Source organism: Neovison vison, chromosome X (genome assembly GCF_020171115.1).
Source record: "Neovison vison isolate M4711 chromosome X, ASM_NN_V1, whole genome shotgun sequence".
In the NCBI taxonomy this organism is placed as follows: domain Eukaryota; kingdom Metazoa; phylum Chordata; class Mammalia; order Carnivora; family Mustelidae; genus Neogale; species Neogale vison.
In genome coordinates, this window is record NC_058105.1 from 38,335,110 (window position 1) to 38,356,837 (window position 21,728).

The window sequence follows — 21,728 nt, forward strand, 5'->3', positions numbered from 1 at the left end:
ATTTGCAAGACATCTTACAAAGAGCACTTGCAAAAAAAAGTAGAAAAAATGGACAAAAAGAACAAGTAAGCAATGAATGGAACTACAAAGAGCCATAAACACAGAAAAGACATTCAGCCTCGTGAATACAGAAATTCAAATTGAAACAATAATTGTGTATTTTTCTTCACCTCTCAGATTTATGAAAATTAAAACCAATCAGTAATAACAAGTGTCGTTCAAGGTATGGGGACACACACATTCTCATACACTGTTGGTTGGAGTACAAACTGACACTATATGTATATGCATATATTTTAAAAGATTTTACTTATTTTACAGAGAGAGACAGCAAGAGCGGGAGCACAAGCAGGAGGAGTGGGAGAGGGAGAATGGGAGAGGGAGAAGTAGGGTTCCATCGAGCAGGGAGCCTGATGTGGGGCTCGATTCCAGGACCCTGGAATCATGATCTGAGCTGAAGGAAGACGCTTAATGACTGAGCCACCCAGGCACCCCCACAGTATTTTTAACCCAGGAATTCCATTTCTAGCAAGTGGTGTCACAGGTATACTCACACAGGTACACAGATATATGTGTAATGATAGCCACTGTGTCAAAGTTCGTAATAACAAAAAATAAGCCACCAGACAAAAACCCCTGTGCACAACTCAAATTTCCTACAAAAGAAAATTGTTATATAAACATATGATGGAGGGGTGCCTGGGTGGCTCAATTGGTTAAGTATCTGAATCTTGATTTCAGCTCAGATCATGATCTTGGGGTTTTAGGGATCGAGCCCCAAGTTGGGCTCCATTCTGGGTGTGGAGTCTGCTAGGGATTTTCTCTCTCTCTCTATCCCTCCCCTCACCTCTCTGTTCTCAGCTGGCCATAAGTTTGCTCTCTCTCTAAAAAAAAAAAGGATAAGGATTTTATATTCACTTTAACTTCGAATAAAGTTGCTGACATCTGTACCTCCCTGAAACACTTCAGCATGCATATTATTTGCTGGATTTCACTATTTCTTTACAGTTTTTTTTTCCTTTTTGTGATAAAATGTATACACAACAAATTGCACAAATCTTAAGTGCACCATTCAATAGGTGAGGACAAATGGTAAAACCCAAGAGTCTATCAAGACATCGAACATTATCATCACCTGAGAAAATCTCCCTTCTGCCCATTCCAATCAATCACATCCCACCCCCTTTTGTCACTTTGAAAATATATAAATAAACTTTGACTTTAAGAATATTTTGAAATTTCCGGAAAAACTGTAAAAATAATATATGGTTCTTGTGTACCTCCACACCTACTTTCCCCTGCTGTTAACTTCTTACATCACTATCACTAACTAATGAATGGACATTGACACATTATTAACTGAGGTCCACATTTTATTCAGATTTCACTAGTTTTTCCACTAGTTTTTCTGTTCGAAGAGGCCATCCAGGGTACCATACTATACTAGTTATCATATCTCTCTTGGTTCCTCGGGGCTGTGACAGTTTCTCAGACTTCCCTGGCTTTTGATGGCTTTGACAGCTTTAAGGAGCACCCGTCAGGTATCTTATCCAATGTCCTTCAATTTAGGCATGACTGATGTGTTCCTTACGGTTAGACTGTGGTCCCATAACTTTGTCATATTTATAATAATCATGCTTAACTTCCCTACTCGTGCTTAAGATGCATATTTCAAGACACAGTGGTTGCTGATGAGGGGGAGTGAGGGGGCTGATGATGTTATTAAAAAGAAGCCCTTTGTGGGACTTGGAGAAAGAAAATGAGGATGTGGAGAGCTGTGCTTGTGCAGAGTGGTCCAGGCTGACCAGGGACCGGTACATCTGCCCCGGGTCTCTAACCTGCCAGAGAAGGGGCGGAGGATATGGGAGGGGAGAGATGCCCCCAAAGGACCGAGATCTTTCCATAACAAATGTCTCCTAAATCAAGAAGCTTTCCTAATCTTGAAGGATTGACTTTTCAGCACCCCATCAAGTGAGAATTCCTCACCCCCTCGTGGACACAGAGTGACTTCAAGCTGGCTAGTGAAGCCAGTTCTGGGAATGCCCAGGCATGAGCACAGTCTCCTCAGCGCTGGGTCTATTTTAGGAACATTTTGACATATTCTGCAGCATCATATTTAGACTCTGGCAAAACAAGCGAGGGTTCAAAGAAATAATCCTTGGCTTCCTCCTTACACCCCACATTTTCATCTCCAGAATAACACCTTCTGCATAGAGACAGAAAGCATGGGCTAGCTGGTTAACTATTCCTTACCAGCCTTGGGCCATCTGTGGGGGTCGCCTTAGATTTGAAAGAGCAAAGTGCCCATTATGTGGGGTTAATGGGGGCAGAGAGGGATCAAGTCAGTGAAATGTGAGAGAATCAATATGTGGAATGCTTGACGATAGCACATTCACACATTTTGCAGAGGAAGGAGGCTAGAGTTACACCCAGCAACTGCAGATGCTCAATGGAAAAAACAACAACAAAAAACAACCTTCAACATTTGCTATTTGCTGGCTGCCTCGAGCACCCTGAAAGGCTTCTCAAGCAGGGCTCTGTGTCCTTTCTTGATTCTCTCTGGGTGTCTGTGCCTTAAGACTCCCCCTCTTTAAAGTTCCTCCACTCCCCTCTGTTCTGCCAAGTGACTTGGAAGATGGGAGGCTTTGTGGGGGCGGGGTGTGCGTGTGCTTCTCTCTTCAAGTGAAGGTGCACCCCAAGGGAATGCAGGCTGGGGGGGTACCCACAGCAGGCTGGTGGAAAATGAGCAAACAGCTGGAGACACTCCAAGGCAAGATAGAATTATAGTTCCGGCACTGGTGGGGGCAGGAAGGAGAGATGGGGAGGGGTTGGAGACGGTGGAAGGAGATGGAATCTAGCAGCCTCTGTGGCTATTAAGGCTGCACCTGGTCTGAGGCTCTGTCCACAACTGACACATTAATTAATGTTCTAATAATAACTAAGATATATTGAGAACTTAAATTTTCCTGGCCCTATATACTGCATATACCCGATCATCTTAAGTCTCTTTTTTCTCTTTCTTTCTCTGCTTCTTCAGTACCCTGTTGGAGGCTTAATAATCTTGTCCCTGGGTTACAAAGAAGACACTGAACCCCAGAGAGGTCAACTAGCTTGCGCAAGGTCGCAATTAGCAAGTGGCAGGGTTGGGATGGAATGTGGGGCCTGCCTGCTCAACTTCTTGTCTTGGGTGAAAGGCCTGGAGGTAACTGGGCAGGGTGGGCAGGTGGGCCCCATAAGGGGGCTCAGTTTCTAGCAGATGTCACCAACTGCAGACATTTCCTTCCCAGAGTTCGGCCTCCACCTCTCCCCAGGAAGAGTCCTCCCGTCTCTAGCCCAGTGACCTGTCCATCCACAGGGTGTGGAGAGAGGAGCTTTCTACCAACTCCCCTTCAAAGGCAGAGGCACAGACAGCAAGCTGGTGGTTGCCAGAGGAGAGGGCGGTGGGGCGATGTGTGAAAGATGTACAAACTGCCAGTTTTAAAACAAGCCGCGGGGATTTACTGTCAAGCATTGAGAATACGGTGAAGATATATTGTAATACTTTTGTACAGTGATGACGGTTAACTAGGTCTATCTTGGTGATAATTTGGAAATACAGAAAGATATCGGATCTCTATGTTGTGCTCCTGAAACTAACATAATAGTGTATGTCAACTATAATTCAATTTTAAAAAGGGCGGGGGAATGGGAAGCCCTGGCTTGTGGGGTCCCCTCTCCTGTCCTGTTCTTTGTGATCGACCATGCTTCCTCGCCTCCTCCTCCTCCAGATCCTCACCCTCCTGTGACAAGAGGTCCTTGCTATATAGGAGCTTAATGGCTCAAGGGGTAGGCGGCCCTTGCCTAGACAGAAGCAGGATGTGGTAGAGCAGCCCAAACTCGTAGAACGACGTGTCTCTGGGCAAGTCAGCTCCTGCACCGGCAGGCTCCAACCGCCTGCCTTTTTTGCTTTGCATTCTGCAGCAGCTGCTCCCATCTGCACGTATTCAGAGGCCTGCTCTCCTCACCTTAGGTATGGTTTCTGAAAATTTCTATGCGAGCTCCTGTTTCTTCCCACGTTAGTGGAGCCCCCGCCACTTGAGCGCATGGGCCCGCAGCTGGCTCCGGCGTGGGGATTGGCAGCTCCCAGGCTGCCAGGAGCTCCAGACCCCGACTCCCCGCGCCCCGCATCCCCATCTTCCCCTCCCACTCAGTGCCTGCCTCTTTTCTCTTCTCTTCTCTTCTTTTCTTTTCCCTTCACTCTTTCCCTCCTCCTTCCCCTCCCCTCGCCTCCCCTCTCCTGCCTCTCCCCTCCCCTGCCCTTCCCTCCCTTTCCCCTGCCTCTCCCCTCCCCTGCCCTTCCCTCCCTTTCCCCTCCCCTCCCCTCCCCTTCCCATGTCCTTTCACATTTTTCTCCATGAGTATACTAACAAGCCTTCTCTCTTCTCTCTCTCTCTCTCTCTCTCTCTCTCTCACACACACACACACACACAAACTTAGTCTAAGTTTGATGCATGCTTTCTTCAGATTTGAAAACCTCGCCTAACCTGCAGATTGTTCTCGGTTACTTGCAAACTTCTGGCTTGCTGCATATCCCTTTCATAAATGTATCAGTATAGCCACACTATCACAATCTTGTGACAGAAGTGAAGCATTTTGGTTTGAGAGACATGGGCACATATTTCTCATATAAATATTCCCCTGTAGCTTGTTATTCAAATACATTTCATGAAGTGCACTCAGTAGAATTCAGGGGAAGATTTGGGATTAGTATCTGTGAGTGTGGACGGATCCTTCCTGAGCTCTACCCAGTACAGGCATGTATGCACGCAGGTATATGGCCCCTTTCCCCACCTATTTTAGAATAAAAAGACCATCATACTATGCACAATAATCTGCCTCATAACAAAAAACCCCACAACAATACATCATGAACAACTTTCCTAGCCAACAGATACAGAAATCTAACTTACGCTTTTTCCAGCATTTCAGTATCCCGGGGTGTGGCTCTAGTAACTTACTCAACAATTACCCTTCTGATGGACTTCCAAATTGTTATCCTCTATTTTGCCACTGCCAACTGTAGCGAACATCCCCAGGCAGAGGTCTCTGCTCGCTGGTAAAAATAACGTCTTAGGATCCATTTCTAGAAGACATCTTGCCAGATCAAAGGTTTGTACTTACATTTTTGGTAGTTCCTACCAGAGGACCTCCCAAAATGATTGTAGCAACTCAAGTCTTCTACTCAGAGGTAGGTGTAAGATGGGTGCTGTTTCCCCAGATTCTTGCCAGGACTAAATATTATCAATTTATATAAAATGGTGCCAGCCTGAAGGTTAAAAAAAAATAAGGGTCCTGTCCCACCACGTCTAATATTTTATATCTCCTGGACAACCTATGAGGTTGGAAACATCTCAGGTGCTTATTATCTGGTGGTTTTTTTTTTTTTTTCGCTCTTCTGTGATTTGCCTCAACATGACCTTTGCCATCATCTTTGGGTTGTTGTCTTTATCATAGAAAGTTTTAGGAATTCTCTCCAGTATGGGCTACTCATCGGTTTTACTTAATTGTAACTATTTTTCTTCTCAGTGGGATCTTTACAGAGTCTTTCCACTCCTCAGAAAGTTTTACATTGCCTTGTTCTTCATGTCAGCCTTGTTAAGTTTCAAATTATCATTTGTCAGTTTATGGCTTCTGAGTTCCCTATCTTGCTGACGGAGGCCTCTCCCACTCTGGTTGTAGAAATCACTTGTTTTCTTTGTTTTCTGAGGTTTTTTCCATGTGAAAATTTAAATCTTTAATCCATCTGGAATTGATGGTGTCTGTGGCAACAAGGTAACTAATGGTCTAACAATTTGCTCCCAGTTATCTAACTTAAGGACGTTTTTCCTCTCAGTGAAAAACAATGTCTGCTTTATCCTATAGGGAGTTCTAGCCTTGAGGGCCTGAGGCAACTCACGGACCAACCCTATGCAGGGGGAGTTGGGCACCAGGACCACAATAGACAAGATGTTTTTCATTGAACTTCACTCTTGTTTCAGCACTGGGAGAGAAGGGGGTGGTTCTGTAACAGGCCTGGGGCATCACAGGCTTGATGGCCTTCCCAGCTCACATTGGTTTGTTTGTAAGTTTCTTTTTTAAAGGTTTTATTATTATCCATGCCAGAGGGTTTGTATCACATATTTCTTTGTTCCTGTTTGATACAGTTGGATAACATGCATTCCCTTTAATTTGTAGATGTAATGAACTATTATAGATGGCTTAATTTAACTGTATTTGCGTTCCACGAAAATACCCTGCTTCATCAGAGTAAATTATGTTTTTAATACTATGCTGGAAGCTATTTGCTGATATTTTACGAAAACACTTTGCGTTTATATTCATAAATAAAAGTGGTCCATGGTTTTTTTTTTCTTTGTCACATTCTTTCATCACGTTTGTAAAAGCTTATGTGTAGAATGCTTTAAGGTTGCTTTCTGTAAGTCTGGGACAGTTTGAGCAACACAAATTCTATTTTTTTTTCTAAGGATAAATAGAACTGAACAATTTCCTATGTTTTTTTTCCCCTGTGCTTAATGGTCTGTTCATGTTTCCCACCACATCTTGTGTTCATTATGCTATTCTATGTCCTGCCAGAAATATGTTCATTTTCATGACATTTTCAATGTTGTTGACAATGTTGCTTATGATTTTGTTTATCAGTGTTTTACTGAAGTGGTTATACCTCAGTTTTAGTATACATTGTATACTAATAATATACATGGTATACCAATAGTATATTGGTATATTGTATTGTATACCAATTGTATACCAATAGTATACATTGCAATCTTTTTTTAAAACAATAGGCTGCTGAAGGAGGGGGTTTATTTTGTAAATCTGTTGATTTTGATCTTATTTATCCATTCTCCTTTGTGTGTCAATGTTTGTGGAAGGTGGGGAGGTGGCGCTGTGTGGTGGTGGTGGTTTCTATTTCTTTAATTTTAGCTTCTATCTTTATTAATTCTCTCTTTCTACTTTCTTTAAGTTCATGTTCTCTCTCTCTCTTTTTTTTTAGAGAGAGAACACAGGAACAGGGGTGGGGGAGGAGCAGAGGGAGAGGGAGAGAGAGAACCTTCAAGCAGACCCCCGGCTGAGTGTGGAGCCTAAATCAAGGGTCAGACATCACCCAGGCGCTCCTTCACTCTTTCTTTAACAATAAAACCATTTGAGGCTATACATTTTCCTTAAAATTTCTTTTGCTACATCTTAAAGATTTTCTTTTATGAAATGTTCTTCTTTGATTAATTTCTAAATAATTTTGTAGATTCAGTGTTGATCTCCTGTTTGATCCAGTAACTGTTCAGGAGAATCTTTCTTCCTTTCCAAATATTAAATTTTGGGGAGTTATCTTTTTTGTTACTTTTGTTTTATTTTGTTTTGGTCAGAAAATGTGGCCCGTAAAGTTCTCCCTATTGGAATCTATCAGACTTTCATTATGGCCAAGTTCATGACTGATTTTTAGAAATGGTATATGGATATATGTTAGGACTGTATATTCTCTGTTAAAGTTCAATTTTATGTTAAACTGAATTTGTTCATTACATTTTTTAGATTCTTTATATCCTTGGTTAATTTTTGTGTTTTGTTTGTTAAATATTTACAGATAAATAACTTTTCCCATTTGGGCGCCTGGGTGGCTCAGTGGGTTAAGCCGCTGCCTTCGGCTCAGGTCATGATCTCAGGGTCCTGGGATCGAGGCCTGCATCGGGCTCTCTGCCCTGCTTCCTCCTCTCTCTCTCTGCCTGCCTCTCTGCCTGCTTGTGATCTCTCTCTGTCAAATAAATAAATAAAATCTTTAAAAAAAAACTATGGTTTTCTATTAAGTTGTCCTTGTGTTTGTGTTTTTAGTTTTTTTCCTTATGCATTCACTGCTGCATTGTTTACTGCATATGATTTATGACTTATAAATCTCTGCAAATGTGCCTTTTATCATTACAAGAACTTATCCTTGTTCTGTTTAATTCTCTTGGCCTTGAATTTCACTTTATTTTGTTTTAATGTTTTTTTTTCCAATTTATTTATTTTCAGAAAAACATTATTCATTATTTTTTCACCACACCCAGTGCTCCATGCAAGCCGTGCCCTCTATAATACCCACCACCTGGTACCCCAACCTCCCACCCCCCTGCCACTTCAAACCATGCTTGCACTTGTCTAAGATGGTCTTTCTGTAGCTTCATTGTCAATCTTTATTTTTTTCAGGAGTATTCATTAGAAATACCATATAGTTTTTTTTTTTTTTCTAAAACCCAAATGGAGGGAATCCTTTTTATTTATTTCTTTATTTGGAGGAAAGTATAATTTAACCCATCCTCACTTTGATAACAACTGTATTGGATCTTATTATTTCCCTCGTGTTTTGTTCGTCATACTTGTTGTTCCTCTTTTTCTGTTTCTTTACGTTTGCTAGCTTTTGCTAGATGTATCAAGTTGTAAAATATTTTTATTTGCCCTCGTCCTCTCCCTGAGGAATTTAGAAGTCTTATAAATATAGCTCTGTTTTTGCTAGTGGTTCCATTCCTATTTTTAACATTCACATTTAAGCATGTTTCTTCATTCTGCCACACATTTCACTAAGATCAATGGCTATTGCGAGGTGAATTGATTAGAGAGGACTCAACAGAAGTTGGGGAGATCAATTACACGGTAATTACTTTAGCTCAAATAGGTAGTTTTCCCTTCGAGTATATCTATCCATCTATCATCTGTCTTTTGTTTGTGCTCTTAACACATACTATACGGTCAACTGTCACATTATCATCTTTTTATATTTAGCTATAAATATTACAACCACTGTTTCTTGGACCCTAAATCTTTATGTATCTTGAAATCTTTGTTTTGATTTCATTTAAATTCAATTACAGTTGTTTCTTCCATAATTTTTTGAGGCCATGGGTGTCTGAAAATGTCTTTTGTCCAGGCAGACCAGTGATATGTTGGATGAATATAAAGTTGTTAAATGAGGGGCACCTGGGTGGTATGGTGTGTTAAGAATCAGACTCTTGGTTTTGGCTCAGAGCCTGATCTCAGGGTTGTGAGATGGTGCTGCCTGTCAGGCTCTGTGCTCAGGAGGAGCCTGCTTGAGTTTCTGTTTCCTTCTGTGCTGTTCCCCCAACCCTGGGGTTCTCTTTCTCTCTCTCAAATAAATAAATAGATAACTCTTCAAAAAAGTAAACTTTTGAATTATAGTTCTGTCTGTTGAGTATAGATATTATTCTATCATTTTCCTCCTCTCAGTGAGGAAGATGGGAACTAGGATTCCTGTCTGTTTCCTTCCTTAGTAAATGCAAAATCAAATGTAAAATCAAATGAAAAAAACTCTCTTTTTTTGTCTGAAGATTTGTATTTTTTTTTTCTTTCTCTGTGGAATTTGTAAATGCAGGGAAGTTTTTTTCAATCATTTCCTTAATTGTCAGGTTTATACTTGTTCATTTTTTCTTTTTCCTGAACTCTTATTTTATTTGTATGTCAGGTTGTCAGGCTAGATCTGTATCTTTTATCTTTTCAGTCATAATTGCAATTTCCCTGTTCTTTTTCTCTAATGTTCTGGGCTGTTTCTTTAGTTCATTCTCTGGAAAACTAATTTTGTTTTCAGCAATAACCATGTCTCTCCTGAAGTTTTGCATTTGACCGTCATTTTGTTTTGAGCTCCAGTAACTCTTATGTCTTCTAATTAAATCTAATTTATGTGAATTGTATTTATCATTAAATTTATAATACAATCCAACAAAGTTATGAGGACTGAAAATAATGGAGTGATATTTAGAGGGAAGAACAGAATTGAGAAAGGTAGTGAATATTAAACACAGATTGTAGGTACAAAAGAACATACAGAGGGAGAATTCAGTGTGAGCAGGAAAAAAGAAATTCTATGCCATAATCTGGAAGCCAAGAAGGAGGTAGAAATGATATCTGTTTCAACCTTGAATCTTTCAATCAATATCGTCACCCTCATGCTTCTGCCATCTTGTAAAGTGAGCCATGAATGTCCAACATTGTTCCTGGCAGATATTCCACGGCTCTCCCTGCTCCAAGATATTCTTTCATTTTTTTCTGACCTGCAATTACTTACAATATGTAACAATTCAATTAAAAAATAAACATTTTTTTTATAACCCTGCCCTCATCCTTGAAACTGAATGCATCTTTTCTCACTAGTTCTTGATCTTTTACTCCCTTTTAAGACTTGGGCTTGGACTGGACCCACTACTCTCCTTCACATCCTGATTTGGGCAGCCTGGAAAAGTGTACCTGCCTTTGTGGCCCTTGGAACCCCACCTCAGACTCTGATCTGCTAGCTAGTATCTGAGCCAGTCTGCCCTATGAGTGTGGGGAATTCAGACAGGCTGTACAGGACGGGTCTCTAAAGACAGAGAGGAGGGGCCCCTCGGTGACTCTGTCAGTTAAGCAGCTGCCTTTGGCTCTGGTTGTGATTCCAGGGTCTTGATCCCAGGTGGGGAAATCCCTGCTCAGTGGGGAGCCTGCTTCTCCCTTTTCCTCTGCCTCTCCTCTTCACGACCTTTAGTGTTCTCTTTCTCTCTCAGAGAGTCAATAAAATCTTTAAAAAATAAAGACAGGATATGAAAGGAGCAGAAAGAGCAAAGAGCTCACCATGAAGATGAGAGAAGTGTGTGTATGTGCACAGGGTGTTATCAGTGAGTAGCCAGGTTACTGGAATGGCAGGTTTAACGTAGAGATAATGTCCAAGAAGTTCATCTGATGGAGGAGGACTGGGAGGTAGAGGATGAGCTGTATACCTGGAAGGATTCTTTGTGGCCAATGCTGGTACAACAATCTTCTTTCCCTAAGCTGAAGGAGTGTGGTGTTGAAGGCAGAAAGGAAATTTGGACAAATTCACCAAAACCAAGGGGCTAAAAAAAGATATTGAGAGCAAAGGTCAGGGATTGGAGATCCAGGGAGATAAGAGGCAGCCCATTAAGAGAAACCAGAAATAGTCTAGGGAGATGGCTTGCCATAGTCATGGCTAACATTTAGGTGTCTGCTACAATATGGCAGCTTTAAGAGGGTCATTCTCCCTGGAGGAGAGATGGTTGGATGCGAAGAAAAAGACCAGATTGTGCTTGGTCTCAAAAACCAGGCTGAGCAATTTAGATTTGAAGCTGTGAATAATAGGAAGCTATCAGTAGACTTTTAATCAGGGAGCTAATGTGCTACAGACAATGTTATTGTGAACAAGATGTCTGATGTTTGGGAAGGCTTTGAAGGAGCAGAGACTGGGAATGATCTCAAAGATCATTTAGGAGGTTTGCGTGGGAGCTAGAAAGAATTTAGACTTTGGTGGTGCCGAGGACTAGAGAGTGACATATCCAGAAGACTGTGTGAAGAAACATTCGGTGGGATGTTTGGATAGATTAGATGATAAGAAAGAAGGAGCTATCAAAGACAAGCATGAGCTTTTTACTTTGGAGAGGCTACAGTGGAGAATGGGGAGGGTTGGAGATGTTGAATTTGAAGCAATGACTAGATTCTTCGTAGGAAACACTGTTTGATGTTAGTTTGTAGGTATTTGGTCATGAAGGGCTTAGAGGTCAAGCTACATTAGCATAGAAATGATCACTGGAATCATAATGATGGGTGAAGGGAGAAGAACGGAGAAGATGGCTGAGCATTGGGCATACAATTGTATTTTGGAAAAGGGAAGAGGAAAAAAAGACATCAAAGGAGCAACAAAAGATAGGAACCGCAGAAACTCAAGGAGAAGTTATTAAAGCAAAAGGTGGTGGTCTAAAGTGTTCAATAATTACAAAGGGGTTGTAGAAGTGGATGGTCTGCTGAGGAGTTGATAATTCTTTAACACTTGGGATTTGGCTAGAGCAGTGATTCTCTAACTCGAGCTTTCATTAGAATCCCCTGGAGGGTTTGTTGGGTCTCAGATTTCTGGGTCTCAACCCAGAGTTTCTGATTCATTCAGGTCTGGGACAGGGTGAAAATAATATGCATTTTGACCCAGTTTCCAGGTGACGCTGATGCTGCTGGTGTGGGAACCATACTTTGAAAACAACTGGGCCAGAAAAGTGGTTCTTAACTTTTGTTTGTTCATTTCTGTCCCAGCACATCTGAGTGCTATGACACACTTCTTCTCATAGCAATGGCTCTCAAAGGCAGAGATTCTCAGTGACTGGGGACCAAAATATCTAGTTTTTAAAAGCACTCCTGCCACCCTCAGATAATTCTTAACACCCTGTACTCAGAGAGAATGACTGAGCTGATACATAATATCAATAGTTTTCAAAACTTAGATATAAAAAAATCATCGAAACTGTCCCTAAACGAATGCCCTTTTTCTTTGATGATGCAAAGGGCGCTTGGGTTAAGCATGCTTTCAGATGCAGCAGCATGAGGGTGATGGTCCCTTCTATTTTCTGACCCTCAAGGTGAGTCTCTAGCTATCACTGTTGGGGGGAGTAGGGGAATTGGACTTTACTATCTCTCCAGCTGCATCACCATCTGTGGATGGTGATGGTGGTTAATCCTGGAAACCCTGTGGCCCACAGTCCTTTGCAGGTAGGCATTCCTTGCTATCCCATAGTCCACAAGAGGGTGCTGTTCCTATACACAGAGGAGTATTTTTCTCTTCGGTTCCCTGTTAGACTGCTGCATTTGCCTTTCTCTAAAGTTTACCATATACCTTGGATCCTAAAGAAGGTTTAAGCAGTTCTTAGAGCTCAAGTGACTGATCGAAAGCCACTTCAAGCTGAGGGTGAGGGTAGGTGTTGTGCCGTTGGCCTAGCTGCCTCATTCATGTACAAAGGCACAAGAGCCCTCACTGCTTTGGTCCTTACAGGCATCACACGTAAAACTTTCCCAGGTCTTCAGACAAAGGCCATCCTTCTCTGATTTGTCCCTTTCTTTATTCCTTTTATAGTCCTCTCGCCTTTCATCTTTCCTTCTGCCATGTCCCTGTCTTTTCTTTTCTGAGAACATGTCCCACCCATTCCCATAGAAGTGATCATGTCCCATGTGTTTTGCTGCCTTTGGTGTTTGTTGAATGTCGATGGCTTTCCTCCCCCGCCCCATGTATGCTGCATCTGCAGAGGGGAGGGGTGAACTCAAGTCTTTCATTTTTTAAAAATGTTCGCATGCTAGTTGAACAATTGAAGTGGCAGAGAGGTATAAGAAGAAAAATATCGACTTCGTTGTCCACCCCCATTGCTAATTACATCTCCTAAAGTAACCAGTGCTAACAGCTTAGTGTGTATCATTTCACATCTTTCTCTACATTCTTACAAGTGTGTATGTGGGCATGTATCTGTTTTCCCTATATTAGAAAAAATATTTAAAAGGTATTATAGCCAATGTGTTACTGTGCAATTTGCCCCTCCAAACGATATGTCAGTTTATTGTCTTTTGATCCTGTGAGTGGTGGGGTTGAAGGAACTTTGATATATGGGGAGGAAACCTTCCACTTTGTTTTTTGTTTTTTTTTTTTTAAAAAGATTTATTTATTTATTTGAGAGAAAGTGAGAGAATGAGAAAGGGAAGGGAGGGGCAGAAGGAGAAGGAGAAGAAGAATGTCCAACAAACTCCTCACTGAGTCTGACAAGGGGCTTGATCTCAGGACCCTGAGATCATGACCTGAGCCAGAATCAGAACCAGACACTTCACCGACTGAGCCACCCAGGTGCCCCAGCCTTTCACTTTGGACTGGATTCCACAAGGATTAATTTTCTTTTCAACTTCCTCTCCCCCAGTGGCATTGGTAAGGAAGATTCATATTTCTCCTCTTAACATAACTTCCAACTTACTTCTTGTGAGCCAGTCCCTGTGGCCTCAGAGTTCATTCCCCTGACCTTGCCCTTCCAGCTGCCTAATGGGCAGATGATTATTACAATATATCACCTTGACAGCTGCTCCCCCCCCCATTCCTGGCTTCCTGCAGGCTGGACTTTATATGTTGGCAGTCATTCTTGTTGTTCCCTACCACATACTGTGTGCCCTTCCAATGCTTAGCTATCTTAGATGGACTCAGGATGCCCAGTTTCAACAACTGGACCCAATCTCCGGTCCTCGACTCCTGGCACTGCACCTGTATATCAGGTGTTTTATTTGTCTTGTTAGGTTATTCTGGGCCACCTTATCCTTGGGCTCAGTTGCATATCTGTTAAGCCAGTTTCCTTCTTCACTCTGCTCCCTACCCTGAAGCTGAGGTCAGTGGACAGCTGGGGCTTTGGTGCAAAAATCAGTAAAGGGTGAGTAAACCTGGTGGAGTCCTTCCTGGTGTCATTTGTGGGCATTGCCTGGAAAGCCACATGCTGGCTTCATTGCCCCTTTTGCTCAGGGTACAACATCCCTACATTTTTGCTAGTTATGTAACTGTGAGGTCCATTTTCCACTGACACGGACTGTCGTACTCTCATGGTTTGGATCCAATTACACCCTTCCCACTCACTCCAAAGACAGGTACAGGGTGTTCCCCTCCACCCATTAGGTGCCCCAAGGTCCCCTTAAGTCTTAAAATGGTCCTGGAAGGTAGGCCCCTTCTGGAGTAGTTTTGCAGTGTTAGACTGTTCGCAGCACGCTTTTCTGAATAACTTTACAAGTTTGGGGACCTGGCATTCAGGCTTCTGTTTCTTCTCTGCCTTCTTCTGTCTCTGGCCCCTGACCACTTTATCCTTTCAAATGTTCTCTCTCTTTCTCTCTTTTCTCCCCCGCCCCCACTCTAATTCTCAATGGTCAAGTGTGGAAGATTCTCCGATGAGCCAACTGGTTTCTCCAAATAAGAACCCGAATGACAGGGGTGCCTGGGTGGCTCAGTGGGTTAAGCCGCTGCCTTAGGCTCAGGTCATGATCCCAGGGTCTTGGGATTGAGTCCCGCAACAGGCTCTCTGCTCAGCAGGGAGCCTGCTTCCTCCTCTCTCTCTCTGCCTGCCTCTCTGCCTACTTGTGATCTCCCTCTGTCAAATAAATAAATAAATAAAATATTTAAAAAAAAAGAGAGAACCCGAATGACAGAAAAGCTGGTAATTGCCCACCCTCAACCCCTTCTGTTAGGGCAGTGGTTTTGGTGATACTCTCCCTTCTGGGGAGCAACTGAGAAATTGATAGGGATGCTTTTGGTTGTCACAGTGATTTGGAGACATTATTAACATTTAGCGGATGGGGGCTGAGGATAGTCAACCTTAGTAATGCTTGGAATCATCCCACACAATGAAAAATAGTCCCACAAGACTTTCAAAAGCGCTGCTGGATAGTCACACGGGTGCATAATCTGATTATCTGAGTCCAGGACCTAATTCTACGTTGAGTACACACAGAAAGGAACTTATAGAAGATTTCAATATGTATTGCATTTTCCAAGAACGTAACTATCATATACATAGAGAGAAAAATGTGCTACGTCTTGTTTGAAACTTTACCAAGAATTGTTTGCCATTTTGGAAAACCACAACACTGATCTGTCATGGTATTTGAGTTGAAAATACCACAAACGTATATCAGTCTACATTTATGCCTGTTGCAGTCATGATTGCTTTGACAAAAAAGTACAAACTACTGAATGCTTCAGTGTTTCTCTAGTGAAATCATAACCAAGTATGTACATATTGAAATATGAATTCTTGTATTCCTCACACTTATTTTTCTTTATCTCTTTAAATCTGTTCTTTGATACATAAAGCTATAAACATAACACATATATATCAAAATTCATAATAATATAATAGCCCACCCAACTCAAGAAATAGAACATTATTAGTAATTGATACTTATCTATGCTATCCTACTCTCTTCCTAAATCCAGAGATAACCAGTATCCTGAATTTTGAGTTTTTATTCTTTGCTTTAAAGAATAGTTATGTATTTATGCAAGGCTAAAGATTATTTCTTAAGGTACATAAAGGATATCCTACTGGGTATAGTCTTTTCTTGGACTTTCTTTTGTCCTGACCATAATGTTACTAAGATCCATGTTGTTTTTTTAACCATATTTCATTCATTCCTACACCTACATGATATCCCATTATATATTTATCCACTTCCTTATTGATAAATACTTGGGTTGCCACCAAATATTTGGTATTATCAACAGTACTTAAATGAAAATTTCTATTTTTGACTTCTGAAACACCTATGTAAGAGAGAAGACCAAGGAGTACAGTTGCTGGATTGTAGAGTAGGCAAATACAAAATAAAGCCAGCTTGTTTCCCAAAGGGACTGGCCCTGTTGACAATCACACAAGAAATGCACAAAGTTTCTTATGGATCCACATCCTTTGCCACAGTTGGTAGTATCAGACATCTTAATTTTTGCCATGGGCTTAAGGTAGTTTCACTGTGGCCTTAATTTTTATTGTCCTGATTACTAATGAAGTTTAGCCTCTTTTCATAGGCTTACCGACAATTTGTGTTTCTTCTGTCAAATGACTGTCCGTGGCCTTAGCTCATGTTTTATTTTTATTTATTTATTCCTAGTGTAATTAACATACCATGTTACATTAGTTTCAGGTATACAATATGGTGATTCAACAATTCTATATATTTGTAATTTGTAAAAATTCTTTACATTTCTGGTTAGGAATCCTTTTTTAGTTATATATATTACAAATATCTCCAAATTTGTTGCTACCTTTTCATTTTCATTATGGTCCCTTTCGAAAAATAGAAGTTGTCTGTGTTAATGTCATTGGATTCGTCAGTATTTTTTTTATGGTTAGTGTTTATTTGTGTGTGTGATTTGTTCAAGAAATCCCTTACTACCCCCTACCCTTGTTGGTAAGAATAGCATATCGTCTAGAGTTGTCAAATCACCATTTTGTACACGTGAAACTAATGGAACATGTTTGTCGGCTATACTTCCATAAAACAAACAAAGAAAAAGAAATCCACTACTACCTTAAATTGTAAAGATGTTCTGTTATGTTTTAGAAGTTTAGCTTTTTGCTTCTAAGTCTTTAATCCATCCAGGTATTATTGTGTGTATGGTGTATAACAAGGATCTCGTTTCTTTTTTGACATAAAGATAACTACTTGATCTAGACCAGTTATTAAATAATCATTCCTTCCTCAATAATCTGCAGTGCTACCTCTCTCATGTGTCACAGTGCCATACAACTCTTGGTCTATTTCAGAGCACTCATTTACTTCTGTTGGCCAATTGGTCAATTCCTGCATCGGGAGCACAGTGTCTTTATTACTATAGCTTTGTAATAAGTCTTAGTATCTGTTCAGGCAAGTCTCCCCACCTTATTATTCTTCTCTAGGAGTAATTTCGGCTATTCTTGGGAATTTGTTGTCCCATACACGTTTTATCTTATTTATTTGTTTTTTATTATGTTCAGTTAGCCACTGTATAGTACATCATTAATTTCTGATGCAGTGTTCAGTGATTCATTAGTTAAGTATAACACCTAGTGTTCATCACCACACGTGCCCTCCTTAATACTCATCACCTGGTTACCTCCTCTCTACACCCTCTTCCCCTCTGAAACCCCCAGATTGTTTCTCAGAGTCCATAGTCTCTCATGGTTCATATCCTTCTCTGATTTACCCCCCTTCAGATTTCCCTCCTTTCCCCTATGGTCCTCCGTGTTATTGCTTATGTTCCACATATGAGTGTCTTTCTTTGAATGACTTATTTCACTTAGCATAATCCCCTCCAGTTCCATACATGTCGAGGTAAATGGTAGGTATTCATCCTTTCTGATGGTTGAGTAATAGTTCATTGTATTTATGGACCACATCTTCTTTATCCATTCATCTGTTGAAGGGCATCCCTTCTTATTCCACAGTTTGGCTATTGTGGACATTGCTCCTATGAACGTTGGGATGCATGTGCCCCTTTTTTCACTACATCTGTATCTTTGGGGTACATACACCTCTCTAGAAAACAGTCTGGAGGTTCCTCAAGATGTTAAGAATAGAGCTACCCTACACCCCATATACATTTTAGAATCAGTTGTTGAATTCAGTGAAAAATCCTGTTGGGATTTTGATTGGAATTTCATTGAATCTAGAAATAAATTTGGGGAGAATTGGTATTTTATGATTATTGAGTGTGCCTATTTATAAGCATGAAACTTGGTTTCATTTATTTAAATCTTCTTTAATGTCTTTTTAAAACGTGGTATAATTTTTTTGATTAGGTCTTGCATTCTTTTGATCTACTTTGTTCTAGGTACCTTATGTTTTTCATTGCTGCTGTGAATGGTTTTTTTTTATCACTGAATTTTCTAACTCTTTGTTGCTAATATAGAGATGCAAATGATTTTTGAATATTGATCTTTTAGCAGATTAACTTGATAAATCTCTTATAATTTGTAGATTTTAAGGGTTATTTTAATAATAACTATATTATCTACAAATAATGGTGTCTTAGTTTCTTCTTTTGTAAGTCATACCCTGTTGATTGATATTTTTTTACATTTACTTTTTTAAAAAAGAAATTTATTTATTTATTTATTTGACAGAGACAGAAGTCACAAGTAGGCAGAGAGGTAGGCAGAGAGAGAGGGGGAAACAGGCTCCCCACTGAGCAAAGAGCCCAATGCGGGGATCTATCCCAGGACCCTGAGATCATGACCTGAGCCGAAGGCAGAGGCTTAACACACGGAGCCACCCAGGCACCCTATATTCACTTTTCTGACTTGGTCCTTCAGTGCAATAATGAACAGAAGCAGTGATAGTGGTCATCCATATCATGTTTCTGATTGTAACAAAATGTTTCTAATATTTTCATTTCAGAACTTATATTTATTGTTGGTCTTCTTTTGTTTTATCAACTGCTGTTTTATCAACTTCTTTTTTATCAACTGCTGAGCTCAGTTTGCTAATATTTTTGCTTATAATGTTTTTATGTATATCCATGAGCAAGAATGACTTATATTGTTCTTCTTATACATTGTTTATTCAGTTTTGATATCAAGGTTATACCGACCTCGGAATGAGTTGGGGAGGATTCTCCCTTTTTCTATTTTCTGGAAGACTTTGTATGAATTTAGAGTAGCCTGTTCCCTGAAAGTTTGGCATAATTAACCTTTAAAGTTATCTAGTATTGTTGTCTGGTGTAAGACATGGATATCTATCTATCTATCTATCTATCTATTTCTACACCTAAATCTATATTACATATAGATACAAAAAGCAAAAAGTATACAAATCACCAGGGTACAACTTTATGAATTTTTGCAAAGTGAACGCACTTGTGTAGCCAGTTTTTGAAGTTATGGGAGGACCTGATACCTTGAGTGAATTTTGTTATATTCCCTCCATTAGTTTTGTTTTAATAAAGTTGAAATTAATCAGAGGTAGGCTTTTCAAATTACAACCATTATACAATTATTCAATGCAACCAAAACATTTCCGCAAATAAAATGATCTAATCTTTCTAAATGAATACTTTCTATTACTTTGCACACCACACAAACACAGTCTTTGGGATCTGAGTAGAAGGCTACATTACCTTAGTTTCTTTGTAGGTATGGTATGCATTCTCTGTCTCTCCCCTGTGGCAGTATAGGCCTTCTGTGTGGGTTGAAACCACTTTGAGGGCTATCCTTAGAGTGCAGTCCAGAGTGTCGGTCCAGATGATTGGGCTTGTAGTGTGAGGAAAGTAGTAGGACAGCATGTATCCCCATAGTGGGTATAAGCATCATATGTCAAGTCATCTGTGAAAACTCAGGGTTTTAATGGTTACTGAATCTGCATATGTTGGTTCTAAATATGATTTAGTGCAAATAATGGCTCTGCCCTTTCCTCCCCCAACTGGTTGTGACTTTTACACATGGGACATATCAAGGGTCCTGTACTAGATACAGGCATGTCTAACAGGTCAGTACTGGTAAGGTGGCCCAAAATAGAACTTAGAGTCATAATTTCACTCTTATGGATGAGTAGTATTCCACTGACTAGATACACAGCATTGTATTTATCCATTCTTCAGTTCATAGGCATGGGTTATTTTGAACCTTTGCTATTATGAATAATCTTGTTCTGACCATTGGCATACACATTTTTGTGTGGACATATGTTTTCAGTTCTCATGGGGATATACTTAGGACTGGAATTGCTGACCCATATGATAACTTTATGTTGACCTTTGGAGGAACTGCCAAACTGCTTACCAAAGTGGCTGCACCAATAGCAATGTAGGAGAGTTCCAATTGTTCTGCACCCTCTATAATATTTGTTATTGTCAATCTTTCCTATTATAACCATTCTAGTGGGCATAAAGTGGGATCTCGTTGTGATTTTATTATGTATTCCCCTAATATCTAATGATTTTTTTCCTTTGATCCATGAACCATTTTGAAGTGTTCTTTTTAAATTTCAAGTACACAGAGGATTTTTCCATTCTTGTTGCTCTTGATTTCACACCTAGTTGCATGCTGGTTAATATTCTCTCTCCCTCTCACTCTGTCCCCTTCCCCACCACTCTCTCTCCCCTCTCTCTCTCACTCAAAAGAAAGAAAGAATGGGAAAGGAAAGGAGGGAAAAGAAAAGGAAAAAAAGAAGAGAAAAGAAAAGGAAAGGAAAAGAGAAGAGAAGAAAATAAAAGAAAGGAAAAGAAAAGAAAAGAAAAGAAAAACAATTAAATTCAGAAAAATCTTCGCAGGCTTTGGAAAGGCAGGAAGGAACTCCTGGGAAGCTCATAGTTTTGCCTTTCCCATCCCACCGACAACAAATAAGTATTTGTTAGCAAATTGCATGTATCAGTGGAGGGAATGCTTCCCTAAAGTTGGGGAAAAGTTGGGAAAGTGTTCATGAATGCTTAGAGTGGTTTGGAAATAAATAGGCTTGGGGCTCTCAGGCTGGAGCTAGCCAGGCTCCAAGAAATAATAGGCTCCATTCCTCAGGGGAAGTCCAACTTCTTCCCATCAGATCTGTCACTTGGAATCTCCAGCCTTTTCCCATGAGGCTAGTGGGATCACCGGTGAAGAGGCCTGCTCCAGACCAATTAATTAATTTTGAATCTTTGAAAAGAGGCCACGGTTTAAAAGCTCTACAAATGATTCTAATGTGCAGCCAGGATTGAGAACCACTGATGTGGTGGAATGGTGGAAGGTTTATGCCAAGAGGACCTATAGAGTGAGTCTCAAATAGCTATTATATTTGGGTTATATTATAGTCTCTGACTCATGGTCCCTTAGAAGACTAGACAGGGCTAGGTACTGTGATCTGAGTGCAGAGTTTCCCATACTTGGAATAAATTGTGTGGATCCCGGATTTCCTGAAGACCAGGGAGAGGGCAGTGATTGTGCGGGACATGGGGTGGTAAGGTGGTGAGTACTGATGTGTTCAGAGCCAACAGGTCTGATTCAAATAGGTGGATTCATTACCAGCTCCAGCCTCTTTTGGGTAAGGACTAGGTATGATTTAGCAAATGACCAGGGACGAGTATCTTCTAGTTTCTTCACTCCCATCCTGAGTGCTAAGGCATTGACCACATAGAAGGCAGGACATACAAGAGGAAAGTCCCTGACAAGTCTCATCAAAGGCTCCAAAGGAAAAGGAACCTAGGAACAAAGTTGACCAAGTTATAACTTTGGAGATTCCTCCACTGTGCTAAGGACCGAAAAGAGGTTGAAGGGGAAGCTAAGCACTACGAGGAAACAATTTGCCGTAAGTCGGATATGGGATGTGTGAAAAGGGAGCAGCTCTGGACAACTTTCCAGATTCGTTGACATTTTAGGGAACATTCTAGGAAGATGAGTGTTGAAGATCATACATCAGAAACATATTAGGGAATATTTTAT